The following is a 21,300-nucleotide window of genomic DNA, read 5'->3' on the forward strand; positions in this document are numbered from 1 at the left end:
TGTATGTCGCGTTTCGTATCATACTTACGGTCATGCATATTATTCTTAGTCGACAACACATGACAGCACAGTCAATAGGACACCTCATGTATATGCTACGAGATCATAACACCGCATTGTAATGTCGCGGTCGCGGTGTTCTGCCTTAATGTCGTGGTCGCGTTGTCCTGTCGTCATGCCATGGTCGTGGTGTCCTGTTGTACCGTCGTGATCTCGTAAGGTTCCGTCGTATTCTTCGGCAAAACATTCAAAAGGACGACAGTTCCCATGACAGACTTTCTTAAAAATGCTTAAACTGTGTTGTCTAGTATATCCACAGATGGACTGTGGGATAGGCCATTGGATTTTGTATCCCGAAAACACTCATGACACGTTTGCTGGCGAAGCGTTTGGTCTAATGTACAAGTTGGTTGATCTGAGTCACGTGAAGTTCCACGTACATTCGCACTCTGTAGTCAGTGTTGAAATTCCAGGGTTTGAATCTAAAGCGCCACCTGTGTTCGTAAAAGGAAAAGGGACAGGCGCACATGGAGGACCGGGAATCGTCGGATAAACTTCTCTATGTCGTGATTTACCAGTATCAGTAACTTTATTTAAATGAAATAAATTATGAAGTTTATTGTTATCTGGCTTATACACAAACTTGTAGAATTGATATATACTGGAAGTGTTCCACAGAACAATTAATAAAGCTTTTAAGTATACAGTACTTAATTTTAGACATCTGTAATATGTGTACGACATTAATCCGCCAATCATTAAACCATGGATCTTCTTCACAGCTACATTTTTCATCAATGTATCCTTCTCTACAATGTTACACCACCATTTCATGAGCTTCAATGATCCATTTTATACAGGGCAGCTCTGCATTTCCATTCTCTTTACTATACAACATCATTCTTTATTTTATCATACCTCTTAGTCTAAAACTAAAGGTAAAGGTAAAGGTAAATTTTATTTACCGTCGTTTTGTGAAACAAAGAACATAAGCTCTGAAAGCATTGAAATTTTTATGCCCCCACACCCCCACTTTTTTTTTTTTGGGGGGGGGGGGGGGGGGGGTGGAGGGCGGAGGCACTTAGAGTTGCCCGTGCGAATTTGCGTTGGGCATATCTCGAAAAGTGTTTGACTCAGAGTCATTGCTATTCAGCACGGGAAGGTATGCACATGGTGTTTTAATTGGGATCTCACACTCGCAGACCAGAGTTATTGCCACTGACGTAGTCAAAAATATACATAAAAAGGGCCTAAGTTGTGTCGCGTGTGTCTCAGAAAGTATTCGACCCAGGATTATGAAACATTGCAGGAATGTTGTGCACCTGGGGTTTTGTTAGAGATATCATTCAGTCAGTCCAGAGTTATGGCCTTTGACTTTGGCAAAAATATGCATAAAAATGCGTGAAAGTTTGTGTCGCACATATCTAAAAAAGTATTTGACATAGGGTCATGAAACACCATACGAATATCATTTAGTATGTGAAGTTGTGCACCTGGGATTTTGTTCCGTATTTCTGTCAGTCAGACCAGAGTTATGGCCCTTGATTGTCAAAAACATGCATAAAGGGGATACAGGTTTGTGTCGCATGTATCTCAAAAAGTATTAGGCTTAGAGTCATAAAACATAAGGGGATTGTTATATAGCATTTGAAGATATGCACCTGGTGTTCTGTTTGGGATTTCACTCAACCTGACCAGAGTGATGGTCCTTGAGTTAGTGAAAAATACACATAAAGTGCTTAAAAGTTTGTGTTATATATATCTTAAAACAATATTTCACCTAGAGTCATAAAACTATTTAGGAATATTATCCAGCATGTGAATTTATGCGCGTGATTTATTTTGTATTTCACTTTGCAAGACCAGAGTTATGGCCCTTGACTTAGTGAAAAAATAAACGTTTGTGTCCCGTGGATCTCAAAATGTACTTGACCTAGAGTCATAAAACTCTAGAGGATTGTTATATAGCATGTGAAGTTGTGCACCTGGTGTTCTCTCTGGGATTTCACTCAGCCAGGCCAGAGTTATGGTCCTTCACTTAGAGAAAAATACACAGAAAGTGCTTAAAAGTTGTGTTGCATATACCTGAAAAAATATTTCACCTTTAGAGTCATGAAACAATGTATAGTGACAGGAGGGGTGCATCTGTGTCATATTGACACGCATCTAGTTATTCATTGCATTTTCTTCAATTTTACTGAGAACAGTTGTTTTTACATTTGTACATTTGTGATATGTGTAGTTTATAATAAGAAAATTATTAGCTTTGCATTGACAAATATGCTCTGGTCCTTCGTTACTGAATTCGTGTAGTGTCTCCAAGGCAGAACTCGTGCATATCAATACAAAGTTAATAACCTAAAAGATCTTGCCTATTGCATTGTTTCAGACAGTGAGATTTTTCATGGAGCGGAAAAATAGTTAAGACCAGCTGAACACTATTCATTTCACGAAGACAAAAATATACTATATTTGGGCGAAGGCAATGGCACATAAAGACAAAATAACGAAACTCCATAAGCGAGCACACGAAATATTATTATCGAGAAACTGTTGTATAGGCGGGTATTATAATTATGCCTTGTAAACATTAAATTACTATGTCTTATGCGCCCCCACTCCCAACCCTCCCCCCAACACGCACATGCAAACTAAGTGTTACATGAGAAACGACTTTATTTATTTAAAAGGCAACAATATTTCCTGAGGAATTAGAATTTTACATTGTTAAGTCACGCAATATAGTTCCTGAAAATTCCCTTGAACGTGCGTGTCTTGCCCTATATTCCAATGATATAATTGGCTATTTTGCTAGAAACAAATAATTATTACTAATTTAGTTGAGTTATTTTACTTTATAATATGGCTTCATAGAGTAAACATGTTGGTTCTGGTTGCTTAAGTGAGCACCAATTACAAAAATATTACTTTGTTGTATAAATGGTTCATCCAAAAGCTCAGGGTGAGTTAAAACAACGTTTTGATAAACCGTTGCTTTAAAAAAAATCAAATTTAAAAACATGTCATCCATGCATTTTTTTGAATGTGTCAATGCATTTTTTGAATGTGTCATATGACAATCGAAATGCTCGAAACTTTGGAACGCTCATTAAGATTAAAAACTAAATTTTACACGAACTCGTAACTTATCATCATTATTTTCATAGGAGGTACACACTGTACCCAATATTGTAACAGCGTTGCCATTTATCCCCAACCACAAGAATAATCCGTCATTAGAAAAATAATAGAATTCGACTGGTAGCGTACTAAATTTCATACGAGATTACGAAAATACAGTGTGAGACACTTGGAATAATTATCAGGTACTCAAAACAAAACAAAACCAAAACAGAAGAAAAAAAAACAACAGAATGTGAGAACGCATCTAAAACCATTCAACGAAAACTATACCACCACTTTAACCCTTAGCCTGCTGCAGGCGGATTTAACAGCCTTTGCAAACAGCTTGGAGCCAGATCAGACGCCGATGATCAGGTTCCAAGCTGTTTGCTACTCTGACAATATTTCTTCCAATTTTGGAGCAAATTGAATGAACTTTACAATTTAAGCAGAGGACATTTCCAGCAGACGACAATTTATCTAGCATGCTAAAGGTTAAACAAGATACATTTAAACGGAATAGTAAGGATATCAATATTAAAATGTGTATCAAATCGGAATCGGGTGGACGGGAATTGGGGGTGAAGGGCTGAGGGTGTTTGATTCGGTGTCACACTTCGGACATAAAAAACTTCAGACTTCAGGTATAGGTCCATGTTTCAGAGAAAAAAGTTCGAACGTCATCAAATCATGGAAAGAAAGCATTGTTTTACTTGAAAATTTGACAGCATATAAAACATTTATATTATTCTACAAAACCATTATCAATTTACTGATACATGTATTGAATTCCGGAAAGGGACTGCATGAAGGGGCCACACTTCTGGACAGTTCAGCGCCTTTAAAAACTCACCATTTTTTAAAAGCTGTTTTCACATCTTCGTTTTGATGCATTTGCAACATCGTGCGAGTGTTTAAACTTTACATAACTAGGTAAAACATCGTTTTTGACAATTGTTTACATTTTTTCTTTACAAATGGCATTCTTATTTAAAGGGGGACAACTCATTAAGAATATTTTAAGTATCCAACTCTGTGGGACAGAACAGTAAAACATGTACTGGACAGATAAATTGTGTGTCAAGATGCTGTTCATTCCTTAAAAAAATCTGTTGTTTTGTGATATACTGCTAAACCTTCAGGCAGAACATGTACTATAAAACAGATAAACCCACATTGAAGATAAGAGATTGTCAAATTAGTGACAAACATTTGCAATATACTTGTATACGTTTTCTGTTTATACTTAAAATATATAGTGCTCTTGCGAATAATTACATGTAATGTTTTGTTCTCATTTTTACTGTATAAACTACTAGGCATATTTTTCTAGAGTATTATCAGCTGGTGTTGAAGACATATTATGTTGATATCAGCACCTTATTGTCATTTAACAAGGATGACTATTCTGTTGATATGTCTTATTGCTACTACGCAATCATGTCAGTGAGTTATTTGCGTTGATATCAGCACAAAATTCTCAATGAATAATGATGACTATTCTGTTGATATGTCCCATTGCTACTAAGCAATCATGTCAATGAAGTTATCTTCGTTGATATCTCTACAAAATTCTCATTTAATAATGGTGATTATTCTGTTGATAAATTTCATTGCTTTAAGCAATCATGTCATTGTTGACAAATGTATTAGGTAAATCAGACTTGAACAAAACAGTTCATCCTCAGTTTGACAAAGCATACACAGAAATGCAAATCATTTTAATACACATACTTAAAACATAATTTTACATACAGCGAGAGTGGAAACATACTTCTCAGATAATGATAATATCTAAGTTACATAAAGCATATTTAACAGTCATTTTGTGTAAACTTATAGCTTCAGCTTTCACTAAATTTTACTACAGATCGTCCGAACTGTTTAAGAAAGATAATACTAACCATAAAACACTTTTAAAACTGGGTTTTACACACCCGGAATACTACTGAATTAAAAATAGTCCTTATTTTAATCAGATATCTGTAAAATGCGTTAAAAAGTTTATCAAAAGAGGATACAATGCGAAAATCGTGAAGCATAGTGCATGTTTAGTGATTGACCCCTCCAGAGTTAATCGCTACTCACTCCTAGATGACTCATGAAGTGTAAGACTCCTTGATACTTTTCTCCTAAATCCTACATAAAACGGACGGAGGGAGTGAAATTTTGTCTTGCAGCTTTCTTAGTCGTGCCCTTAAAATTTAGGCTGTTGGTGCTCTGACTTCAGACAAGTTATTGAGTACATTGTTGTAATTATACCTTAAATTTACCATAATTTTATGTTTTGTGATCTGGTATTTTTCACTAACGTTAGAGCCTTTATCAGCGGGGAATGATTTTATTTACATTGTGTTGTCTAACTTGTTGAAAATAGGGTAAGTGCGAGGTTGGCATGCGCTAAACGCGTTTAAAAATATAGGTTACTGACCGTTCCAAGGCGGTGCCAATTTTTTTACTTGTTTTCTGTCCGTCTTGTATTTTGTGTTGCGTATGTTGTCTTGTTTGTTGTTAGCGTTCCTTCCCTCTTTCTCCTCACTTCCCTATCGCCCCCATCCCATCCTTTCCCCTTGCATTTGCGCTCCTTTGCTTTGGCATCCCCTCTCCTTTTACTATGAATAAGTTATCGTGCCCACCTTATATCCTTAGGCGGTGCCCGATTGTTGTTTTTTCATGCTTGTGTGTGTGCGTATGTGTGCTTGTGCGTCAGTGTGTCTTGGGCGGTGCATTACAGTGTCGTTATATCTTACTTGTGTGTTTGTTTATCTATGTAAGTTTATGTGTGTGTTTCCTTTTTGAATATTCATCCTTGTTCCATTTTCCCCTTCAACCCCCCACATCTACCCCCTACCCCTTCATCCCCCTTTTTCTATATTTTGCATAAAATTAAAATGTACTTGTTGGATTTTTGAAGCAACCCGTCTATAATATTTTTCTGTTACAGCTTCTTTTTGTTGTGGGCCTACTTTGCAAATGCGTGACTCTGAGGCTGTGTTTGTGGTGCTCTGTGCTTCCGAGAAATATACCCTTACCTATTTTCTTTTCTTTAATTTATTACATTTTGCCTGTTTGAAATATTTATACATTATAAAGTTTCTTTAAAATATTGACATTTTAAATAAACATACTTAGGTGTTTTAGTTCAACATCTGAGTGATTCAGTTCTTTGTGTATTTGTTAGATTTACATGAAAATAGGATAGTTTAAATAGTCTTCCGTCAATGTAGTGCATTGTCTTCACGTATTGCATTTAAAAGCGTTAGATTGCACATGTTTACTTTTCTTTTGTGTACACTATTTATATTAAATATGAAAAAGAATGAAATGAACAGAAATAGATACTTTGACAGATATATAGCAACAATAACTAAAGTAAGTGTACACTAAATAAAAAGTGAATGCTGGTGGTATTAACAAAGGGGGTGGGGGTATGGGGCGGGGTTGGGGGCTGGGGTATGGGGTAGGGGGCATAAAAGAGCGGGCTGGGGATGAAACAAATGGAACAAAGAATGGGGATGGGTGAATGGGAACTACATAACTTAAATTCAAGACAATATATCTTGCATATAAAACGAAACGGACAAAAAGCAAATTGAAAACAGGGGTACCGCTTTAATTAGAAAGATCAATAAAAATATGTTTCAGGTGTAAAACAGCCACCGGAATTCAACATCTGATAGAGATATCATAACCAAACAAAACAGACTTCAGGTACAAAACTTCGAACGGAATTCAACACCTGATAGACGTTTAAATTCAGATAGAAAGAGGACCGGAATTCATTATGAAAAAGACATATGAGCCGTGCCATGAGAAAACCAACATAGTGGGTTTGCAACCAGCATGGATCCAGACCAGCCTGCGCATCCGCACAGTCTGGTCAGGATCCTTGCTGTTCGCTTTCAAAGCCTATTGGAATTAGAGAAACTGTTAGCGAACAGCATGGATCCTGACCAGACTGCGCGGATGCGCAGGCTGGTCTGGATCCATGCTGGTCGCAAACCCACTATGTTGGTTTTCTCATGGCACGGCTCAATTATATCTTCAAGTATACAACGGCGCCTATGAGATACAGATATAAATACCCTAAAGAGGTTTCAGCAGGCAAGAAACATGAGATTTGTTGCATTAAGTCTAACTTGATCAATATAATTTCCACTAAAGAATACTTGAATCTCTGACATTTGATTTGCGTGACAATGAAATCCTAATACCAGTAGTGCTTGTGTTTGTATAATTGAAACTCTTGCAAAATTACCCCCTTTTATCTAAAGATTCACTTAATCTATAAACAAATAATTTACCTTCGCATCAGATGGTTATAATAATGTTAAGTAAAGAGCAGGGTGGTCCACATCTACGATTATTTTTTATGAACACATTTGATTTGTTGTGCCTCAAACGGAACAATAATTGATGTTGTTTGAATTTTAATTAAGCGAAGTAGCTATTCTGTAGCATCTAGCATTTACTTTAGTAATAATTCTTTGCAGGATTCTAATTGCTGTTCACAAATAATTCACATGGACCTTTCAAAATTTTATTTCTTTTTTTGTCAAGAACTTAATGTGTTTCTATGTCGTTTTACAATTATGTAGGGTGAGAAGGCTGAAGATATTTAACCATATTATGATCAACAACGTATTTCTAATAGGAAAATTATTGTTTTTTAAAATCTCGATACTTTCCAAGATCATATAAGAGTCACTCCTGTCACTTTTTAGAAAATTGAATATATGGTAAACTAGTTCCTTATCGCAATACCATGAGTCACTCATGCTAATATCCCAATTGAATTTTGGAATTTAAACCCATCAGATATATTCCCTTACATGTCTTCATAATATTTCTATTTTATTTTCTCGCTATCCTGATTCAAAATAGGCACTAGGTCATCATTGAGTTTACGTCAGACGAATAATTCGGATTACGTCTTCTTTTGTAGTCACCCACTATGATGAAAAAGCCCTGTGAAATACAAAAACAAAACAAGAGATGTTCAAACATGCATGTCCTTCTTCATGAGCAGTCAGTAATGGGTTTGACGAAGCAATAGCGAGTAATTAATGAGAAACCATTTTAGGGAGCACAAGAGTCATCTGCACATTAAGCCCAGTCATGCTATCAAATCAAGTGGTTCTTCAGTAACTATTAGAAATACGTTTCGAAGTTCAGATCCATGTGACTATGACCTTTGATTTATTGCGCCCAAAACAATAGGGATAATCTACTTCAAGTTTGAAGCGTTCTCAAGGCGTTTATAGTTTTAGGCCCCTGTGACATTGACTTTTGACTTGCTGACCCCAAAACAATAGGGATCAACTACTTCATAAACCCAATCATGTTTTTAAGTTTGAAGGTTTGGGTCAAGTGGTTCTCAAGTTATGTAGAACATACTGTTCGCTCTACAGACATAATACGAACCGACCGACCAACAGACGCGACCAACACGTTCTTCCACAATCCTCAGCCCCTCCCCCACCGTCGGAAGTGATTTTCCTGTGGAGTGACCCCAAACAATTGTACTTACATGTTGATTTTATGCTGACAAAATTCCAATGAGAGGTCATTGACAAAATGAATTCAAAGTTGTATAAAAATCAAATACAAAAGAATAAAAAATTGTGTCTAAGCAAAAATAATATGCCCTACAAAAGAACTACGTCTTAGATGGTCGAACAAAAAACTCCATCAAGTTATATGTGACAATAAACTTTTTTAAATTGCTTGTTTTAAGTCGTTTAGAGTGATAAATTATATCAAGCTGACCATGTATAGATCATTAACCTCTTTGACTAAGTACAAACTAATATGTTCTCCCTAAAACAGAAATGGAAAATCCAATAAGTGTCTGTAATCGTAGGAGTATGGAACAAAATTGGCATCGTTACATTAACATTTGTCTTTAAAGAAGTTAATGGGATTTCAGAGGAAGTCAAAGTTTAGAGAAGGATAATTTATGTATAACATGACAAGAAATACCAGGAGGTATATAAATGGCACACTTTATGCACCTGTCAATATTTTGCCCGTCCGAGTGGGGGAGGGGGGGGGGGGGGGGGGGGGGGGGGGGGGGGGGGGGGGCGGGCTGACCCAGGGGAATTCGACATTTCAAAAATTTTGTTGTCTAAATCCCCACCCCAGAGACAACCTTTTTTGTCTAAATCCCACCCTAGAGCCTGGTTGGTACATCAAATGTTTGTCAAATTCCCGCCTGTCGGGAATGGTCTTCTGTCTAAAGTCCCGTGTATGCCCACCGCTCCCCCGGGCGGGCAAAATATCGACAGGTGCATTATGTGTACTGCTTTGTGATCTCACTATATTTAAGGTAATTTCATCCGCGTCATTTTAGGAATGAAACATGGGCTTTGAGGCAACAGTATTTATTGTCGAATCATTTTTCATTTTACATGCTTTTCTATATTTTATATGCACAGCCTCAAAATTTTTTGAATTCCACTCGTAGTGTCAGTCTTGGTATGTGGGATGAGTAGTGTAAATCTTTATTCTAAAACCACCAGATTGATTTGCCTATTAAACAAAGTCGACTGAAACTGCGTGTTACTATGCAACAAAATCATTTTTGTACCAGACAATTATTACGCGACTGGGTCAAAAGTCAGGGCGGCGCGCTGGAGAAGCAACCCACACAAAACATACAAATATTTAGTCAATGTCGTCAAAGATAAAGATAATAAAAAGTACTTGATATTGTGTTCGATCTCAAACAGTGACTTTCTCTTGAAAAAATTCATTGTCGTTCAGCTGCGTTTATTTATATCACTTGAGCTGCGCTCTCGTGATATAATTCCTTATCATCTTAACTCTATACAAAGATTTTATTCAACGATAATCACTGTTTGGAATAAATTATTTCTTAAGTTCGATTTGTTCCACGTTACTTGATGTTTTGTTTTTCATCCGCTCTTACCAATGAGGAATCTCTAAACAGTTTTTCTTTTATGTAGGGTCTTACAATAATTTGACAGTCTGTGTATTTTAGTACAATGCTTTTAGAGAAATTATGTGGGATTACAAAACGTTTGAATTAGCTGATATGATTGTTTTACGACATTCCAGCATGCAAACAATAAAATTTCTGAATTGTTTGATGCAATTTAGTACTCTGAATAGCATTATTATTGAGTTATTTGTATCGGTCACTTGTAAAACGGATTAAGATACCTTAAATAATTCAAAGTTTAACTAATCTGAACATCCAATAAGCAACCACAGATTTTTCAAATTTTGGGTTTATTATGTCAGGATATGCATTACCTATTAAATGAAGCCATTAAGTAGATCATTTTGGGGGGTAAATATGACAGTTGCTTATGGTTACCTACAGGTTTACATGTTAAACTACAAATAGGCTATAGACCTTCTAAACTTCGCTGCTATCCTTCGTTGCAAAACTTAATTTCATTCATTTGACGGCCAAAGAATGATCAATAAGCTATATTTCATCTTTTTCATATTTGTATCCGCCTTAAACCGGTTTAAGCTTCCTTTTGGTGGTTTTGCCATTGACCGTTCCAAGTCGGTGCCCCACTGTTTTCCTTTGTTTGTTTTGTCCTTGTGTGTGTGCGCGCGCGCGCGTGTGTGTGTGTGTGTGTGTGTGTTGGTCGTGTGCGCGTCCGCGTGCTGGGTTTACGTTTGGGGAGGCTACGTTTTTAGAACGTGGCTTTCCCTGTTGGATATTCATCCTTGTTATTCTACTTGTTTAAGTTATAGATCATTTACTGACCTTTTAATGAAAAAGAAGTTCTGTTGTTATTGTTTAAACCTGCAGGCCATGGATCACTGGCAAATAGTCACAACAGTTATTTTCATTTCGGAAAATGTTCCGCTTTGTATCTCAAAAAAGAACGTGCTTTAAAACATTTAAAGTTAAGACAGTACGAAATCAGAAATAAACTGGAACAACCTTTCTGATGACATACAGACAATCTATTTTTTATTTCAACATTATACTTAAATTTCTGAGTTAACACGCTTGTCGAAAACTAACCGGACTAAAAATTGCCAACATTTTTATTTTTTTTTAATACTATCTTAGTAATGAGGATATCTAAAGCCACATTACTAAACGTGAAGACCATCATTTGGTTAGGTTTCCGTATGTTAAGTTATTATCAATTCGATAAGTTCCATAAGGTTTTTAATTTTATATCAGAAAAACATATAAAGCAGCTGTCCAAATAGATGTTATACAGAGTTACATTGTTGGAAAAACAGTACTTTCAATAATACACATTAATGTATACTGTTAGGGCCGTAAAGGGAAGAAACAAAAATATATAAGAGAAAATAATTTTGATAAAATTAGTATGTATTATGTTCATAACAAAAACAAATGTGGCAACCACATTATAATGAAAGGCATTATAAATCTTTACGCTAACCTGCGTTGGCTCAGAAGATATAAGTTTGTATAATTACTTCCTTTTGAAGCTTAATATACAAAGATAAAATAATATGATTGAATCTTTTGAAGATGGTAAAAGCTATTTAACGTTTTAGACATATGCAGATGTTAAAGTTGATTTAAAGGCACAGGCGACGTAAAATCAAAGATATCTTTTAGTATTCTTTTTTCTTTTCTTTCTTTTCAACAACGACAATTTCAAATAGTCCTTTTTCTAAATTAAATCACTGTGCATGTCTATATTCCACATTAGAATAAACTAATGAAAATGTTAAGAATCAGTGTAATGTAATTCAAAATGGCAAGGTACCGAAGGTCTGACAGAGAAGTAGTCCGCTTCTGTATTTTGAAATACCTTGTGAGTGTATTTTCCTTCTGACGCACAAACAAAGTCTTGCACCTTTAAACAATGTCATACATCTTCATCATTCAGAATGTTTGGTAAAATGCCGCTAAATGATGTCTATTCTATAAACTGACTAGAGATTTTTTGTTACTTCACCTTAATGAAAATAATTGAAAATTTCATAGAAATATGCACGACAAATTAAAAGCCTTTGATGTTGATGAAAGAAAACATTGATAATTTCCAGTTGCAATCATCCGTTAAATAACTATAAAATATATTCAGAAATAACATTTCGATATCAGAGTGCGTAGCATGAATATTAACCTGATTTTCTTTACCCTTAATTATCATTTAGGTTAGACAATGCTATGGATTTCCTCGTGGCAAACAACTCCTGAAAGATTTATTGATCACCAAGGTGTATTGGTGTATAATTCATAGCCTAAATACAACAAAAGCTCACTTCTACCATCTGTCTGACAGGTTGTGGTGAAATTCCCACTAAAACTGACTTAAAGATAGTAAACTCATCATTTCCGTCATATCCTACTCGGCATTCTACGCCGGTAACAAGCACATGGCAATGCCTAGGTCCTCTTCCATTTGCAATATCAAAATCTGTACATGAGTACTAAATAAACTTTCTGACAACAATAATCAAATAAATAAAGATTGGCATCATTTTTAGATTTATATTTACATCCAATAAGTTAGCCAGCTTTGTTAGCATTCCCCAGGGCCTCCGTGACTGTATGGTAAAGGTCACTGAATCACTTGCCGTTCGCTGCTGTGAGATTGAATCTTTTGATGTAGAATTCATTCAGATGAAGAAGGCATCCAGTTGGCATACGGAAAGTCGGTGATTCTACCTAAGTGTTCGCTCGTGCCTGACATAATGAACGAATGGGCACCTGGGTCTTTACCATCAAACGCTGGAAAATTGCAATATGACGTATACTTGTATCGGTTTGACGTTAACCCCCACCCTACCAGCCCAAGCCTCCCCTCCAAAAATGTCAGCATTCGTCACACTCTAATTAAATAAGAATTACTGTCTTTGCTTTGTTGTATGTATGGCAGACGTGCGTAAAATGAGAGGGGACATTTTATTGACCTTACTGGCATCAGATAAAATGTTGTTCTTATGAAATACCACAAGGGCGTTAGCCTGGTGGTAAACTTTGGAGGAATGTTGTAGGTTTCTCGTTTAACCAGTATCACATTTCAATCTGTCACAATATTCTGAAAATTGAAGGCTGGTAAAAGGATAGATATTCTTAACAACTTGCTACTCGGTTGTGTGAATGCGCGCTATTATATTACATTCGGACACGTGTAGCAACGGATGACGTCATTGGTTGACGGTGACAAAACTGAAAATAGCTACACAATATCAATATCAGTATCATTTTTTATCATGGAAGTATACACAGATTTTCGTGTTTTAAAGATTTACTTGTTAATTTCCATTTCAAATCTTTTGCTTGAACTCTATTTTATTGGAAATATTAATTGCTTGTTTACAGTTCAGGTAAATGTTAAGTACTATTAAGTACTGAAATCTCGCAGGTTATTGTTTTCATCCTGTATAAGGAGTGTTATTCATTAGTAAAACATCCCCAGAGACGTAATAAAAATTGTATTGCACTATACTATTTCAATGGGAATGTTTTGAAATAGACATTTTTGAATGTTTGCAATTCTAAAATGGTGTATTAATGATGGATAACTTTTACTTTTAAGGTGGCTTTAGTTCTGCTTTAATATCACCACTTGTTCGTTCGTTGTTCAGTCACCCGTTGTTATATCGCCCGTTGTAATGTCATCCGTTGTTCAGTCACCCGTTGTTATATCGCCTGTTGTAATGTCCTCCGTTGTTCTGTTTGTTTGTTTTCGGTTTAACGCCGTTTTTCAACAGTATTTCAGTCATGTAACGGCGGGCAGTTAACCTAACCAGTGTTCCTGGATTATGTACCAGTACAAACCTTTTCTCCGCAAGTAACTGCCAACTTCCCTACATGAATTATCAGAGGGGGAGGACGAATGATTTCAGACACAATGTCTTTTATCAAATTATCACGGAGAACATACGCCCTCCGTTGTTCTGTAGCTCGCTGTTAGATTAGTCGTTCCGATACAGACATGTCTAGCATATTTGTTTGTTTCAGTTTAAAATTGAAATATCTTTCACGAGTGAACACAAGGTGCAATATTTTCAGGAGTGGCATAGCCACGGGTGAAAGTGTAAGATATGGTGTTCGTGAGTAAAATATATTTTGATCTTACATGCAAAGCAAACAAGTTTTCTTTTTTATGTTTTGGCTAAATGTACTCAATTTATAGATTCTTACCGGTGAAAAATATGTTTGATTTTTTCACTGTCAAAATACCAGATATAATTCACCCTAATAATTGAATAATTTGCTCAAAAACATGTTATAAAACTTTCTAACTCTTAAAAAACGGTGTAATTAAAACCATATTTTTAGGAATTCCTTTATTCTATGTATTAAAGGCAAAGACGTTAAAAACGTTACGCCGCCCAATAACATTAAGGTACATTCTATAGCCAAAATATCGACATTTTAGTGCTTGTCTTTACAACCATTTTGCGAATTTTTACTGAAGAATTACAAAATTTGATGAATGAAATGCCTATTGAAAATGATTTAGCTCTCCTTTGAAGTATATATCTTGAAAAACAAATGCCAACTTGTACCCGAAAATCCGGACAGAAGACAGAAAAAAATATTTTTAGGTGATCATATTTTTTCAAAATCGACAGCTGCTACATTCAAGCATTATTCTGCCTAAAATTGTGACCAAAACATACCTAGATAATATATCTACTTCCTGCGAGCAATCAATTTTTAAATAAATTTGATGAAAGTGCCTTTTAGAGTCAATAATTTCAGATAATTTTTATTTTCTCTTTTTCTTTCATGCAGACATCATCATTTCACAACTAATTTGAGATAAACATGCGTATCTATGACAAAAATCCATAATATCATTACAAGGGCAATACACATAAAAGTCAGATGTGTCAATTTTATTTTTAGAAACGGTTGCAGTCACAAAGTAATTGACAGAATAAAATGTAAATTTCAGCATATTTATTCACACAAAAATGTGTTAGTGCGTAGAAATGTGATTAGGCTGAGCACATGCTCTTATGGATTTCATAATTTTCGGCGCTTAACGTGAAAACAGTTAAAGCACAGGATTCACAAACATTAAATTTATGCTTAAATCTATATGCGATACATTATCTTTATCCTTACAGCTTTAAAGACACCATATGATTTTATTGTTTTATAAATCTACTTTCTCAGAATCTTCATATATGTCTATACACCCAAAAATGTCCCTTGTAAATATTCTTTGAATAAAATGGGGTTTTAATTTATTTCCCTCTAAATGGAAGTTACAATGGTTACAAAAGCAGCTTTCAGCTTCACATATTAAGCCAAAGTGATGTCCCCTGTGCACATTTTTTGACATTCATCAGTTATCATAGCATTTATACTGTAATATGTTGTGGCAGTCCTATATTCTTAGCAGTGTGTAAGTTAATTGCAGGCATTACTTGATAATTAAGCATTATATAAGAATCTCAGGACAATTTAAATTTTATTTTTTTGCATTTTTCTCAAGTTGGCAATTTTCAGGTTTAAAAGGGGAAACATCAATTTTAATTAAAGTTTACCTACATATGTAAATATTCAGTAGCGAGTATTGTGTAGTTGAAAGAATTTTACTTACTATGAACATATTCCATGAATATATATTTTGCTGCCATTTGTCCCCTGTGCATCTTCTTAAAATTAGTAGCATTATAAAGTATGTATGAATTTTACCATTCCATTTTACCATGCATGGCATTTTGTCATTTTTCTACTCTGAATAAGCAGTGCATGTAAACTAAATGATTTCAATGTGTTAATTGTGTTTAAAGTCACTTATTTTTCATTTAAAGCATTACATGCTGCTGAATTTCCATGTTTGTGTTGTGAAAATTTTCAGTTTTGTAGTAATATTTTGTGAAATAAACTAATTGTTCAATAGACTTTTGTCTTAAGATGATCACCATTAATCTTGTTTTGAACAGAAAAACTAATACTTAATGAATATTACACTGATTTTTAGTATGTGTCCCCTGTGCATCTCTTAAATAACTCAATTTTGAGTTGACAATTTTAGAAATTAAAATCACCAGACATTTTTGAAATTTGGAATGTGGTTTATAAACCTGCAAAATGTGAGAAAAAAAGGTTTTATAATAATATGTTAATTATTTTTCATTCAGCAACAACATTTCTAGGTAAAATTTTATTTTTTTATGTCAGATTTGTGCAGAAAGGGTGGTTTTAAAAACCAAAGTCCACAAACATTTATTAAATAAGTTTCAAACTATACACAAACACCTATTCATATATGTTGAAAAAAATTTACTGTTATACATAATTCCTTGTCATAAAACACTGCAATATTTATCACCCATCTTACTGGAAATTCTCTGAACTTATGAACTGAAGGCCGTTCAAAATATTACCTGATTGGTATTTCTCAACACTTTCCCAAAGTTGTATATTTCCTTGAAATTTGAATTATTTGCTATCATAAAAAATAGGTGACCACCAAAAGAAATAGGTTTGAATTTCCAACCCCTATGTCACACTTTTGCTTCATTACTTTGAAAACCACCAATATGTTTCCTCATAGTTTTTTTTTTATAATTTACCATACTTATTTCAGATGAAGATATAAATTTATTCAAAGAAATAATGGGACAATGAATGCTAAAATTGCCAAGAAGAAGACTGCCAATTTACACACCATTTTATACAGGTATGTGTTTAAAAGTGTTTTGAAAATAGATAGGGCATTCAGCACTTATTTTACAAACTATAATTACGGATTTTAGAATTATGTACATTGTACTTTTAAATTGTTTTTAATGTGAAGTGTCAGCAATGGAAATTTATAGAGAAATCACAGTTAATTGTGAAAGAAAAATTTATGGATATATAAATGTACATGTTTGGCTTTGTTTTAGTTACAGTATGATATGGTGAACAAAAAGCCCTCAATGCAGCCAGTTCTGGAGCTTTGGCTAGACTATGAACAGTAGACATCAAAAGGTACAGGATAGTTTAGAGCTGCATTTATTAATTTTTAGCTCGACTATTCATAGAATAGTAGAGCTATTGGACTCGCCCATGCGTCGGCGTCCGCGTCGGCGTCTGCGTCGGCGTCCGCGTCCGCGTCCGCGTCCCGATTTGGTTTAGTTTTTGTATGTAAGCTGGTATCTCAGCAACCACTTGTGGGAATGGATTGAAACTTCACACACTTATTCACTGTGATAAACTGACTTACATAGCACAGGTTCCATAACTCTATTTTGCTTTTTTACAAAATTATGCCCCTTTTTTGACTTAGAAATTTTTGGTTAAGGTTTTGTATGTAAGCTTGTATCTCAGCAACCACTCGTGGGAATGGATTGAAACTTCACACACTTATTCACTGTGATAAACTGACTTACATTGCACAGGTGCCATAACTCTATTTTGCTTTTTTACAAAATTATGCCCCTTTTTCGACTTAGACATTTTTGGTTAAGGTTTTGTATGTAAGCTGGTATCTCAGTACTCACTAATTGGAATGGATTGAAACTTCACACACTTGTTCACTGTCATGATCTGACATACACAAAGCAGGTTCCATAACTCTGTTTTGCTTTTTTACAAAATTATGCCCCTTTTTTCGACTTAGAATTTTTTGGTTAAGGTTTTGTATGTAAGCTGGTATCTCAGTATCCACTAATGGGAAAGGATTGAAACTTCACACACTTGTTCACTGTCATGATATGACATGCAGTGCAAAGGGTCAATAACTCAACTTTGCATTTTACAAAATTATGCCCCTTTTTAAACTTAGGAGTTTTGGGTTAAATTCTTATATGTAAGCTGGTATCTCAGTACCCACTAATGGGAATTGATTGAAACTTCACACACTTGTCCACTGTCATGAGCTGATAAGCACTATGCAGGTTCCATAACCCTATTTTGCTTTTTTTAAATTATGCCCCTTTTTCGACTTTCGTATTCATTCAGTCGACAAGGCTGTTGAATAGTCGAGCGTTGCTGTCCTCCGACAGCTCTTGTTTTTTATGTAATTACTATTTATCAGTTTAAATGAAACTTGGTACATCAGCATGAAGTGGACAGGCACATATTGTCAGGACTATCAAATTTGATTATTTGTTTCTTCAGTTATGTAATTTTCTTTTTCAAATTGTCATATCATAGCTTCCTTCATACCTTTTGCATTAAAACTCTCTTTCTGCAGATTCCATCATATTCAAATGGATCATGGTATACTTCATGGCCAAGCAGCAGAATTATACACAAACTATAGTGGATTTTACATCTGATGACAGTTTTCTAAAGTTATGGTCCTTTTAGAATCTTGAATTAAATGAAACAGTTACAGTTTCTTTTCTTTTGTTCTTTATGTACTCAGCTCCTGCCCCACTTTTTATCCAATGCCCTTGAAACTTGTAATACACTTTTACCTTAAATGTAAAAGCCTTTATCTATTTTAGCCTAAAATCTAAATTTGAAGTGTTATGCCCCTTTTTATGGCCCCGAAGGGAGGCATATAGTTTTTGAACCGTCTGTCCGTCTGTCAGTCCGTCCGCAATTTTCGTGTCCGGTCCATATCTTTGTCATCCATGGATGGATTTTCAAATAACTTAGCATGAATGTGTACCACAGTAAGACGACGTGTCGCGCGCAAGACCCAGGTCCGTAGCTCAAAGGTCAAGGTCACACTTAGACGTTAAAGGATAGTGCATTGATGGGCGTGTCCGGTCCATATCTTTGTCATCCATGGATGGATTTTCAAATAACTTGGCATGAATGTGTACCACAGTAAGACGACGTGTCGCGCGCAAGACCCAGGTCCGTAGTTCAAAGGTCAAGGTCACACTTAGACGTTAAAGGATAGTGCATTGATGGGCGTGTCCGGGCCATATCTTTGTCATCCATGGATGGATTTTCAAATAACTTGGCATGAATGTGTACCACAGTAAGACGACGTGTCGCGCGCCAGACACAGGTCCGTAGCTCAAAGGTCAAGGTCACACTTAGGTCATTTTTCATGATAGTGCATTGATGGGCGTGTCCGGTCCATATCTTTGTCATTCATGCATGGATTTTAAAATAACTACGCATGAATGTGTGGCACAGTAAGACAACGTGTCGCGCGCAAGACCCAGCTCCGTAGGTCAAAGGTCCTAAACTCTAACATCGGTCATAACTATTCATTCAAAGTGCCATCGGGGGCATGTGTCATCCTATGGAGACAGCTCTTGTTATATTATAAGAATTATATTTCATCTCCTCCTACAGTTTTCATACTGTGTCACAGTGCAAAAGTAAGTTGATATGAAATTATCAACATGAAGTAGGCTTGCACATATTGCAAGACTTCATTTCAGGTTACTTTTTATTGAATGATGTCCTTTAAAAAATCACAAATACACTTGTATATGGTGTATGCCTACTCACAGTTTCAAACAATTCATAAGAAATTTAGTATACATTATGGACATGAAGTGATCATGTGCCTATATATAGTGTTAGTTGAAAATGGAATGCATGAAGACACACAGACAAATATATATCATCTGTTTGAATTCAAAGCTGTATTTCTTAGTCTTTATTACTTGTGTAAGGTACTGTTTTTCCACTTCTTAATGACATTTTCTTGATAATGTCTGTCAGACTGATAATATTATAATTGTAAGATGTTACATTCTAAAATTTTGTGTTTTTATGAACATATAAAACATGTAAAGTTTATACTAGTGTAAAAATGGCTAAATTTGTCCATTTCAGATGATCATCTGAAGGGCCACAATTGTTTAAAGCACTGGTCAACAAAAACTGAACTATTTGATGGATCATACATGTGCAGAATGTACTACCATATTTCCAGAATCAGAGAAATAGAAATATCAAGTATTAGAGAGAAAGAAAAGTATGCATCATGTATGAAGAATTGCCTAAGAATAATTTGCAAAATACATTGAAATCTAACAATTGCTAATTGCATAATGCATATGGAAGTTAAGAAAGCTTCTCTTCTGGAAAATATGTGTTCAGTGCAACATTTTTTTTTCAATTTTGTGAGCATAATTCTACATAAAAATTGTAACATGGCTACAGGGATAATACAAAAGGTTTAATCTTATTTCCAAACACATTGGGGGAATCAGAGAAGAAATATCAAGAATTAGGGAAAAAGAAATAATTGTCATGAATGAAGAACTTGCTTTTTATTAATTTACAAAATACTTTTTAGCCTCACAACTGTTAATGATATTATGAATATGGAAGTTAAAAGTGTGGACTTTGATTAATCTTCAACTTCTCTGAGCATAGTTCTACATAAAAATTGTAACTTTATAAAATAGTCTTGTAGAAAAAGTGTAAGACTTTCATACTTGTTTTATAGAAAATGTTTCTGGATGTTTCAATGTAAGTTTGCTAGACACAGACTACTAGCCCTAAGTCAAGGAAACACTTAGATGTCAAAGGTTAAAAGGGTCTGTTTCTGTCTGGTCAGTAACTGCCATACATAAAGGGATTTCGGAATTACTCGGCATAAATGTTCACCATAAAGAGACAACGTGTTATGCGCAAGACCCATACCCTTGACCCAAGGTCAAGGTCACACTTAGAGGTCAAAGGTTAATAGAGTCTTTTTGGTGTCTGGTCAATAACTCTGCGATCCATGAAGGGACTTTTAGATAACTTGGCATAAATGTTCACCATAATGAAACAAGACCAAGACCCCTAGCTCGAAGGTCACACTTAGAGGCCAAAGATCAGATACAAAAATGACTGTCCGGAGCATTTCTTGTTCATGCATGGAGGGATTTTGATGTACAATGGCAAAAATTTTCATCATCATGAGATGGTGTGTCATGAGTAAGAAACAGGCCCCTAATCGTTTGCTGTTACTATAAATAGCTATTACTGTAAAGTTCTATTCTATTAATATTAGCCCTAGGAGAAATTTGGGACTACTTTTCTGTAGTACAACACGCATGTTACATCCAATTTTTGATGTATTTTGACCTAAGGCTACCTGATAAGCACTTTTGTGTGGACTTAGATTTTTTTCAGATTAACTTCTCTTTGTTGTCACTATAAACAATATATATATATATATATATATATATATGACAACTTTTTATAATTGACCGTAGGTAAAAATGAAGACCATTTTTCTGTGTTACTTTCAAATTTTAGGTGTATTTTAAGGTACCTCTTCCTGGTAAGGAGTTTTTTGTGGACTTAAAAAATCAAAACTTACTTCCCTTTGACAA

General features: G+C 35.1%; 1 long non-coding RNA gene across 1 annotated transcript; it reads left to right on the top strand.

Moving 5' to 3' along the window:
• The first annotated feature begins 16,656 nt into the window (after window positions 1-16,656).
• LOC128558943 (uncharacterized) lies at window positions 16,657-20,036 on the top strand. The gene is made up of 3 exons (XR_008371971.1): window positions 16,657-16,751; window positions 16,960-17,044; window positions 19,805-20,036. It is a non-coding gene; the product is annotated as an uncharacterized LOC128558943 (long non-coding RNA).
• Window positions 20,037-21,300: the final 1,264 nt, after the last annotated feature.

Source organism: Mercenaria mercenaria, chromosome 8 (genome assembly GCF_021730395.1).
Source record: "Mercenaria mercenaria strain notata chromosome 8, MADL_Memer_1, whole genome shotgun sequence".
NCBI classification, from domain to species: domain Eukaryota; kingdom Metazoa; phylum Mollusca; class Bivalvia; order Venerida; family Veneridae; genus Mercenaria; species Mercenaria mercenaria.